Below are 11110 nucleotides of genomic sequence, written 5' to 3' on the forward strand. Positions count from 1 at the left end.
GTCTTTGAAGGAACATTGGTTTTTAGTCCAGGAGCCTGGATGATTCACAGCCTGGAGAACCCCCACCCCCCACAACCACCACCCCTGGGTGCATGGCAGGCCATTGGGGACCTCCCCATTTCCCTTTCCTTACCTCTAAAGAGGAAGAAGTTAAGAGTCCCTGGCTAAAATGACCACAGAAAGGCAAGGCCTGGGAGGTTCTTCTGGGAGACTCTCCCAGAAAGCTCCAGGGCATCTGATGGTAAGCCAGGATGATGTACACGGTCAAGGTTAGCAGCCCTCATCCACACAGAACTGTGTTTGGTGAGAGCAGGGAATTGTGCCTTCAGGCCCAGGGCTGCTCTGCACAGGCCAGATGTGAAGAAGGCATAAGATGTAGGACCGTCAGACAGCTATTTGAGCCTCACAAGTCTGGGGGTTAGAGTCGAGTTTTCTAACCCCTTCGGCCTTGGACCCCCTCCCCCCGCAACCTCCCAGCAGATGGCAACAGGTCTGCCTGAACCTTTAGGGATGAACGTTTACCCTTGTGGCCACAGTTCATCCCATTTTGGAGAGGGTCAGTGATCCCCACCCTGCCCTGTATATTCATCCCAAGTCTGCTTCCTCTACACCCCAGAAGGGGGAGGGTTTGAGAACCCAGAAGTTTCTATAAAGGAAACCGTTCTGCAAGGCAATTATAATTATGGCTGGGGGACTGACTAGGGGACTCAGTGTCAGGAAGACCCCGGGACATCTGTCCTGGCACAGTCTCGGGGTGACCCAGCCCCAACCCAGGTAGTCCCTTCAGGGAATGAAAGCTTCATTCCTGTGAACGAGCCCCAAATCACACCCTTTGGGGTGAATAGCCAAGGTGGACAGGTGGATTCTGGGGCAAGTAGAACCCCTTCCACTGTCTCCCCTCATGCCATCCCCGCTGATGCCTGCACCAAGGGCCGGTTTCTTGCTTGTCCCACCCCATCCCCAGATTCCTTCTCTTCCCATTATCCCATAGGTCTGGAAATGACTCTCCCTTCTCCACCCCCATTATTTTATGACATGAGCTCCCACAGGAACACAGGGCAATCTATATATCGCTGTTAGCATTCATGTGGGCAGTGTGGCTGACATTACCTGAAGGTGTTTGAACGAATCCAACCGCTTAATGATTACAGAGGACTGGTGAGAGGGTGAGCCACATGTGGGCTCTCTCTGGCTGGGAGCATCTTGTGGGCTTTCTTTCCAGTGTGCAGAGAGGACAAGGACTGAGGGGCGGGCAGCAGGTGGTGGCAGTGAAGGGGAAGCTGGTGGAGATGGGCCAGGTGAGTGAGTCTCCTCCTAGGGGGGCTCTCTGCCTTCTGTCGCCGCCATCTGAAAGCCTGGGTACACAGGCCCGTCTGCGTAGGTAGCCCTGGCTCCTCCAAGGCAGGCACTCTGGTCCCAGACCCCAGCTCCCAACAGGGTGCCTGGCACACGGAAGGGACCCAGTTGTCAGGTTCTGGCCCATCCCTTCCTCGTCACGCCCTGCCAGTTCCCTTCAGACACAGCGAGAAGCACCTGCACACGTGTGGGTCAGAGAAAATGGCGGACAGAACTTCAGACGGAGTTAAGACCAGTCCATGGGTCAGGTGCAAGGTTTGTGGATTTCATGGCACATGGTGAGGGAGGATGTGTCCAATTTGGGGGTAGAGCATGAAACTCTGGACCATTTCCTATCCAGAGAGGGTCAGGCCACAGAGATCATCAGATCTGCTCGACCGAGAGATGCCACGGAAGACAGAGACCTTGTGTGCACATTCTGGGAGGAAGTAGGCTTGGAGAGCGGGAAAGGCAAACTGTTCCAGGCAAAAAGGAAAAGTTGGGGGAGAGACTCAGAAAAAGGCAGCATGCTTGTGGCGTGTGTGTGTGTGTGTGTGTGTGTGCACGCGCGCACACAGGAAGGCCCGCTGGAAGGAGGGGCAGAGAGGGAGTTCTCAGTGTAGCTCTAGCCTGTTGCTGGCCCTGGAAAATTTCTAGATCTTGTGCTCTTTTTGCCATTTGGAGTGCCTCCGTCCTTGGCCTCTTCAGAGGTGACCCTTCTCCCCTAGCAGAAGCATCATCCTGTGCCAGAACTCGGGTCTCTGGCTCTCACATGAGACCCTCACCCACCCATGCCTTTTCCCCAGAGAGTGACTCTGTGCGTGGAGAATTCAGAGGACGGGTGGGGATCCTGTCTTGATGAATTTGACTACTCTAGGGAGGGACCTCATGTAAATGAAGATGTTAGATCTTTTCCTTTAAAAAATCACGAACTGTATCAAACATACAAACATACAAAGAAAAAAAGATCTTGCCAACTTTCAGGCAGCATCTGTAAAATTCCCTTCCACCCACAGACGTGAGTGCCTTTCACTGGTGGGGCAGGATTATTTAGTGAAACTCATGTTATAGGATAAGGGCAACTTTATTTTAATGAAGCTGGAGGCTTGTGTAGATACAAAGGCATGTGTGTTCTACGGTTTAAAAAAAAAGTTAAAAATGTTCTCTGCTCTTTTTTTTTTGGTGTTTTATTAATTAATTGATTGATTGATTTTTTGATGTAGTGTTCCATGATTCATTGTCTGTGTCTAAAACCCAGTGCTCCATGCAATCCTTGCCCTCCTTAATACCTAGCATTAGGCTCACCCATTCCCCCCACCCCCCGACCCTCCAAAATCCTCCATTTGTGAAACATAAAAATCTTTTTTTCATGTTAAAATTAAACCAACCAGAAACCAGAAACGAATTTGTTTAAAATTAAACCCGAACCAGAGAGATTCAATAGTCCTCGGATCTCTAGTCCCGTGGACACAAAAATGTGTTGGGAATGGAGGTGGGAACAGGAAACCTCTGACCTCAGATGCAATCAGAATCCGCTATGGTCGGTTTCCTTTATTCATTCAACAAACATTCATGTCCTGCACCTTGCTCTAGAGGTGATGAAAAGTTCCTCGGGCGAAGTCAGCAGGCACAGAAAATGAATCAGATGAACTGCAAGGACACCTGTGACTCTGCTCCCTGCCAGAGCTAAGGATTAGGCACTTTGGGTGATGCAGGCAGGGGAAAAAAGCAGCCCTCTCTGCTGGCCTAGCCCTGAGGGATTCCCCTCTCCCCGGGGCTAGTTCCGGCCTGGTGGGGGCATGGCAGGGGCATGGCGGGACCCTAGCTCCTCCACCTCCCGTCCTTGGAAGAGGCAGAGTGGATTCTCTCCTCCTTTCTATTCTTATGTCTAAACTTCCTTGTAACAGCTACAATTTCAACATTATGAACTTTGGTTCTGAGAGCGCCCCCCACAAGAATTTGTGCTGCCTTCCTAGCTCCAAGTTTGATGGTCTTTTCCTTTAGACTTGTGCCTGCCCTCCCCTGGTCCCCTGGCCACACCTTTCACCTTGCTGTTTGGAGCTGGCCAGGCTGCTTGAGGTAGGAGTTTCCTGGCCAGGGGCTCTGCTACCCCCACCCACCCGGCTACCCTGGGTCCTGAGCCGCTCTGCACCTCTCCACATGCCTGGAGCCCATTCTTGGCCACCTGTGCACCACAGCCCACAGGTTGGAAATTCTAGAATCCTTGATTTCACCTCTACCCACCTGGCGCTCTCCAGGTCCCAGCTGGGCCATTCTCGGTGGCCGTCTGCTTTGGCCCAGCACTGTCTGCCAAGCCAAGGAAGACAGTGAGATCCTAGAGTCCAGTACTGTGGTCCAGGCGGAGTCTTGGCCCCTCCACCCTCCCTGCCCGGCCCTGGCCAGGAGCCCAGGCAGCCACAATGGCACCTAAGTGCCTATTTCCCTCCTTCTGCTGAATTGCAATAGAGTTGTAACCAGAAGGCAGTTCGGAGGCACTGACTTGGGAAGGGAAGGAACATTAAAGAGTGAGGTAAAGGATGAGCCCTCTTCTCCCTTTCTGTGGAGGACTGATTCCCCGCGACGGCTCAGACCGTGTCTTGAGGAGGGCAGGAAGATGATCGAAGAAAAGCTGAGGATGCTTAGGCAGGAAACCTTTCAAAAGAGAAAAAATCCTGTATCTGTGTCACTGTAGCAGCGGGCGAGAGTGACGGTGCTGCCTGACTGGTTTCCTCCCGGCCCCAGAAGGCCATCTGGTAGTCAGGTCCCTTGTAACCTTCTTTGCATCCAGCCAGGCTCCCTATCAGGGTTCTGCTGAGGGCCAGCCTCTGTCTGTCATGATAGGGTCTGTTCACTGCCTTGGTCTCACCCTCGGTGGAGCTGATCTCTCCATTAGCTGGGGCTTGGCTGGGGTCAGGTGGTCTAGGACGGTCTCACCCATCTGGTGGCTGGCTGGAGCCATGCAGATGGATGATGTGGTTCTTGTCTCTGATCATCCAGTAGGCTGGCCCGGATCCTTCAACTGGTAGCAAGTCACCGAATCACAAGAGCTGAAAGAGATGTCAACTCCAACACACAAGCATTTTTTCAACCCCCTGCTGTGTCACATTTGCTAATGCCCCAAGCACCAAAGCAAATCCCATGTGCAAGCCCAAGTTCAAGGGGGTAGAAAGTCGATTCTGGTTTTTGATGGGATGAAGCACAATGTCACATTACACAGGGGTGTGAATACAAAAGGATGAGAAGAATTGGCAGACGTTTCTGTAACCTGCCACAGGGTCATTATGTGAGCTCTGTGGCCTCAATTTTATAGTGGGGGACCGGGGCGGGGGGGGAATGTATGGACAGGCTGGGAGGTGGTCCACAAGAATCTTAGTCTGGTTAAACTTCCAGGTTGTTTTCATGGTGCAACATGGGGGCAGTGGTTTCAAGTCCCTGACTGTGGGAGGTAATGGAGTGCTATGGCTGTTTTGATCGGGGTTGGAGAAGGCAGTGAAGAGAGTGGGTTTTCCTCTCTGGTGACATCAGTGTCCTCCTGTCCCAGGGCAAAAAGCCATAGGCTTGTTCCTTCCTGAGAACTGTGACTGTTGCTGGACGCTAGGCCTGATCTCTCCGAGGAGTCCCCCACTGGAGAGAGTAGGTTCTCAAGAGCACGGGCTCCAAAAGCAAACAGACCTGCATTCCACCGCCAGCTCTGCCACTTTCCCATGGCAGGACCACACAGCAGGCTGCCTGCAGACCATGGTTTCATCTTTTGGCAGATGAAGAATGCTGTTATGTTCAGGGCACCTGGGTGGCTCAGTGTGTTCAACCTCTGCCTTCGGCTCGGGTCATGATCTTAGGGTCCTGGGATGAAGCCCCGCATCGGGCTCTCTGCTCAGTGGGGAACCTGCTTCCCTCTCTCTCTCTGCCTGCCTCTCTGCTTACTTATGATCTCTCTCTGTGTGTCAAAAAAGTAAATAAAATCTTTAAAAAAAAAAAAAAAGAATGCTGTTTGGTCCGTCAACGATGCTGCTTAAGAAGGTGCCTAGGCCAGAGCCTGGCCATGCGAGTGCCCAGCGTGAGGACTTGGAGGGCCCCTTTGCCCTTGCACATGGGGAGGGATGGGCAGAGCGACAGAGCTGTCACTGGTAACTAACTCTTGGCTCGCCCAGGAATACCAGATGGTGTGCCAGCAACTCGGGGCAGGGAGACGCAGGGCAAAAACTACAGCAAGAATAGAAGTGGGACTGTAGCTGCCCAAGGGCTCAGCTCTGTGGTCCCAGTCACACAGCAAGCAGGGCTCTGGGTGAGTCCCAGAGTCTTAGACACAAGAAAACTGAGATGCCATCCCCCCTATGGCCAGGCAGCAACCAAGGTCAGACAAGAGCCCAGATCGCTTTATTCCTGGCCAGGGCCCTTCCCTCCATGGCATGAGATCTGATGTTTCCCTCCGGCCTCCCTCAAAATACCCAGTTCATCGTCAGGTTCCCAGGCCTCCATACAGAGCTTCAGCATAGGGAAGGGGAGAGAAGACACGTCGTCGGCCCAAAGGATGGCTGTGAGGAGGGAGTTTGGTAACTGCTCGCAGCTGCTGAGGAGGACACAGGCCTTTGCAGAGACACCGAGCCGAGGTCAGGTCTGGCTTTCAGACACCCGGGAAACAAAAGAGAGAGCCATCCCCATCAAACAGCTCCCGCCCTCCTCTCGCTCGGAGCTGCCTGGAGCGAACGAGGAAAACGATTATTTATCAGGGAGCTGGTCAGGAAATTGGACACATTCAACAAAGACCAGGAAACATCATGCCAACCGGGCCTGATGGGGGTGACCGGGCTGCTTGGAGCACAATGGGCTCGCTGGCGTCAGTGTTTGCTTTCTGAGGGACAGCGGAGGACGCCCACCGCATATGTGATGAAGGCAGGGAGAGAGTCCCTCGGTGGCCAGCCAGAATCCCGGCTGCCAGCTCCTGGCGGGACAGCCAGAGAGCAGCAAAGTAGGCCGGGCTGGAGCCCAGGTCCCCGGGGGAAGAGAGAGCTTTACACTCCGTAGCACCTCCCTCCTCCCCGGGACGAGAGGGAGTCTGGGCTCCTGGGCAAAAGTGCCCGGGCTGCTCTGGCAGAGGCAGGAGCTTTCCCTAGAGTGGACGTGGGCGTTTGGGTGGGGTTCCCCCAGTCACTCGTTACCCTCCCCCACGGCCAAGGCCCCAGGTTCCCCTTGGGCTCCTCATTAAGAAATAGAAAGATGAGTGCCCACGGGAAGGCGCTCTGGAAACAGTCTGTTCTGTTCCCTGCCCTGTCCCCTGGGGACCTACACTCATTCCCATCTTTTTTTTTCTTTTTCTTTTTTTTTTTTTTTTAATATATCAGTTTATTTATTTTTTTTTTTAAATTTTTATTTTTTACATACATATATTTTTATCCCCAGGGGTACAGGTCTGTGAATCACCAGGTTTACACACTTCACAGCACTCACCAAAGCACATACCCTCCCCAATGTCTATAATCCAACCCCCCTCTCCCAAACCCCCTCCCCCCAGCAACCCTCAGTTTGTTTTGTGAGATTAAGAGTCACTTATGGTTTGTCTCCCTCCCAATCCCATCTTGTTTCATTTATTCTTCTTCTACCCACTTAAGCCTCCATGTTGCATCACCACTTCCTCATATCAGGGAGATCATATGATAGTTGTCTTTCTCTGCTCACTCATTCCCATCTTAATACAAGAAGGGGTTTGAGAGAAAGCATCTCGCCTGGAGTTAGGCACTTTCCAGAGGTAACTGTGTCTGCTTCAGTCAGGCCTCTCCTCTTCAGTCAGGCCCTGGGCCTGACCAGTCCTGTGGGAAGGTGGGAAGGTGGGGAGGGATACCCAGTGCTGGCCAGTCTTTGGCCCCTATGTGTCACCACTCCATGGCAGACGCTTTTCTCCATTTGGAGGGTGACTGGGGGCTGTGAGCAGTGTCCTCGCTGTGGCTCAGTGGGGCTTTCTTAAATGCTCTGAGGATCGACATCCTTAGCAAAAAAGGATCCTGGGCTTTGGAGTATTTTCTCTGGGCCCATATATCAAGGCCTAAATATCTGGGGAGCGGTGGGGCCCTGGAGGGGGTGCATGGGTCTTCTGTGGAGCCAGCTCCAGTGGAGGCAACGCGTCCCCACAGTGGGGTGTGGAGGAGTTTGGGCCAAGACAGGGAAAGGAGAAGTGAGTAGGACAGAGGGGCCTTCTTACCATGGGGCTCTCATACACCCAACCATTCCTGCCCACCGCCCACCCACCCACCCAGAGCTCTGGGGAAGGAGCTCTCCCTTGGCGTCCTACTTCGTACTCTCTACGTGCCACGGAACCCCTGACAGGGACGGCGGGGCACCGAAGATGCTTCCATTCCTTCATCACAGACACCCTTCCCGGCACTGGGCAGTGAGAGAGTATAGCCGTCCCCCCCCCTGCTGGGCCCCAGAGCAGGAGGCAGTGAGTGGAGTTAAAGCATCTGCCACTCAGTTCATGGGGGCCCCTGGAAGCTCCCAAACCCTGTGGGACCCTTAGGAATGTGAGAGGCCCCTTCCTGCTGAGGGTGGGAGTGAGCCTCCTGGAGCCAGGCGACGACCAGGCAGCCCCAGCGTGGCGGCGGGACAGAGGACTATGCACCTCAGGGTGCTCACCGTGGAGCATTTAAATATGGAGCAAAACCTCAGTTTCTGCCTCTCTGTTTATAGTTGCCTTTTGCTCCGAAAAAGAAGCCTTCCTACCTTGAGTCATTCCAGCAAAGAAGGCTGAGGTTTTATGGAGGGTTTACAGGGAGCTGGGGAGCTCGTGCAAGTGCTTCTGGAAAACCAGGACAGGCAGCCCGCCACTGACTGCCTCCCTCTGATACGCAGAACCCCAGAATGGGGACCTGCGAAGGCCACACACTCTCTGTTCGGGCAAGGGGGCAGAGCCCAGCTCTTGGAACTCCTGCACAATCACTCTTCTTAAACCGTTCTGCAGTCTGGCTGCCTCTGGGAGCGAGGGCGTGAGTGTTTCCCTTCCCCTATCTATATGGATCTGTCACTGCGTGATAAAATAGAACATGATGAGTGTCATTCTAAAGCAATTACAAGCAGGATGCATAATGGCAGAGCTGGGGAACACGGCATATGGCCTCGGGCAGGCGCCCTGTGAGAACTCACTGGGGAGATTTTGCTCCCCCCCACCGTGCCCTGAAAAACCAGATTGGGCTTCATAGTGAGGAAGAAAAGGCCATCAAAGCCCCCCACTGCCCACCAGGTGGATGCTGAAGGTTCTGGGGTGGAGATCCAGGGAGGCCATACGCAGCTGAGGCCAGACCCAGGGGACCTGCGAGCTCCAGATGGTGCGGCAGAATGGGGAGCAGCAAACGGACCCTCAGAAATCCGCAGCTCAGCAGCCCGAGCCTGGAGAGGTTTAGGGGAGCTGGGGGACCACGAAGAGTGGAGGCTAAATGGTGTTTTTATTTTATCCAAGCCAATTCTTCTGGATGCCTTTGTCCCCTCCCTCTAGCCCCAGCCACTTCCTGCTCCTCTGGCAGCCCCGGCAGCCCCGGCAGCCCCGGCAGCCCCGGCAGCTCGAGGCTCTGTTCATACATCAGATTGCTAAGTGAAGCTCGCAGGGCCTCCAGTCCCCTCTGCATGTTGGGGACCAACTTCTGTTCTTCCCAGGGAATGGCCCTGCTTCTGGGCACTGATGATCTGGCCTGAGGCTTTCTCCTACTCTGGTCTCAGCTCAGAGAGCTGCAGGGGGTTGGGTAGGTTTCCAGATTAACCGTGGGTCTCTGGCAGGGAAGAGCACAGCCTGGTCAGGTTAGGTTGGATGGTGCCTTTATAGAAGCTGGATTAGGATACTCCCTCTGTCACAACTTAGGATGAAAGTATCCCCCTGCCTCACCCCAACTGTGTGTGGGTGTGCGTACACACCTGCACATATGCGTGTGTCTTTGTGTGGGTTGGATGGTCTGGGATGGCCTGTCTCTGAGCTGCCAAGTCACTGGGCAGAGCTCCCAGGGACTCAAGGGTCTTTATCCAGGTCCCCTGGAAAAGGACCAGTGGCCCCGGCTATACCCTGATTTGCAGTGGGAAACAGGCAGTCTGTTCTGTCCAGGAACTCCCCAGGCATGTACTCCTGATCATCACTGAGAGTCCTTTTCTCCTTCTGTCCACCCACTGACATGCACTAGCAGAGAATGGCCAACTCATTTTGTGAAGGGCCAGAGGTAGATATTCGAGGCTTCGTGGGCCCTACCTTCTCTGTTGTAACTACTCAGCTGTTGTAGCACGAAGGCAGCCATCGACAGTAATGAATGAGTGTGGCTGTGGTGCACTTTTATTTATGAAAACAGAAGATGGGACAGATCTGCTCCAAGGGTGTGGTTTCAGAAGGAGTGGTGAGCAGAAGCCTGACCCCAGGGCTTGCCCTCCGCAGACATCCTCTTTTTCTGGGAGTCCAATCAACACTTTCACTTTAAAATGAAAACTTCCCATCAGCTCTTCCATGCTCCCTTCTTGGTGCTGCGTGCACATACCCGTTTTTTACTTAGAATCGTATCCTTCCAGAACTTGGAGCTGAAAAGGTCATTTCACTCTACTCACTTATTTTCAATAGAGGAAAACAAAGGTGCAGAGAAGGGAGGCTGCTGGCCCAGGACCGTGCTGCTAGTGAGTGGCAGAGGAGGAGTCATTCAAAGTCTGGCAACTTCGGGACGGACCTTTCCTCTCTCTCGTGCAGCCTGCTTCCTAGCCTGTCATGTCTCTAAAATGGGGCAGGACCAAACACAGAACTGAGCACCAAGGAACCACAGCCTGGACTAAGTAACAGTGCTGTGTGTGTTTAGTGATTCTGTGGGGCCTCTCGGGAGTTGGGGAGAAGTCCCAGAGGAAGAGCTGTGTTCCTTTCTGGAAATTCACTCCGCTGGGCACCAAGTGGGAGAGAAGGAGGGCCTTCTACCTGGTGCTTTTTTCTCTAGCATAGATTCGAGTTGAGCAGAGGAAGCTTTGCAATCACTGCTTTGTTCAGGATAGCCTCCCCCTTCCCCTCTCTCCCTGTCCCTTCCCCCTTTATCGTGACCCTGAGATTTGGGTCCCAGTCCCCACCTTTCAGCCTCTCTTAAGACATAGCACTGAGTACAGCAGAACAAGCTTGGTTACGCATTCTTTAAGAAGAGAAGGAAGAAGAGAAAACACTCGTGAGTGTATTCCTTCTCTGGAGACTACTAACAGGATCTTCACTGTTGGTTTAACAGGAAGGGGTGTCTGGGCAGAGTAGGGAGGAGGAGGGAGAATGGCCTCATTGCAGAGAGAGAGGAAAGCTCAAGTCCTGAGGGGTGTCCTGTCTCCTGAAGTCTCTTTCTGGTCCTCCATCAGGACCAGGAAGCTGAGTAACCCAGTGAGTCAATCTGGGCTCCTACTGGCAAGGCAGTGGGGTTGGGGGAGGGTTGGGAAAATGAGCTGAACCCCCAAGCCCGGTGTTTGGCTGCACCTGCCCTTGAAATTAGGAAAGCTTCGTGTCAGGAAGAGAAAAGTGGGACTCGAGAGCCCAGGCCAGGCCTGGAAAGGCTCCCGGAGGATGCTGAGCTCAGAACCCAGACCCTCCAATCAATAGGGCATGCCTATTTATAGCATCAGCCCGGGAGAAACTTAATTATGATCAAAGGGAGCTATTTAATACCGTGCTTGCTGAAGACGCAACCTCTTGTCAGTAGAAATTAATCAGCGGCTGCCGTGGGCTCCTGCCCCCTCGGGCTCCAGAACTGGGGAGGCGTCTGGCGGGAGCTGGGCACCAGCCGCCCCAAGAGGGTCG

At 53.6% G+C, this 11110-nt stretch overlaps 1 protein-coding gene across 5 annotated transcripts in view; it reads left to right on the forward strand.

Annotated features, from left to right (window-relative positions):
* The window catches only part of KCND3 (potassium voltage-gated channel subfamily D member 3), a 214478-nt gene that overhangs the window by 23220 nt on the left and 180148 nt on the right, over window positions 1–11110 (forward strand). The window lies entirely within an intron of this gene.

This window comes from Mustela nivalis (assembly GCF_964662115.1).
Source record: "Mustela nivalis genome assembly, chromosome: 10".
Taxonomy (NCBI): domain Eukaryota; kingdom Metazoa; phylum Chordata; class Mammalia; order Carnivora; family Mustelidae; genus Mustela; species Mustela nivalis.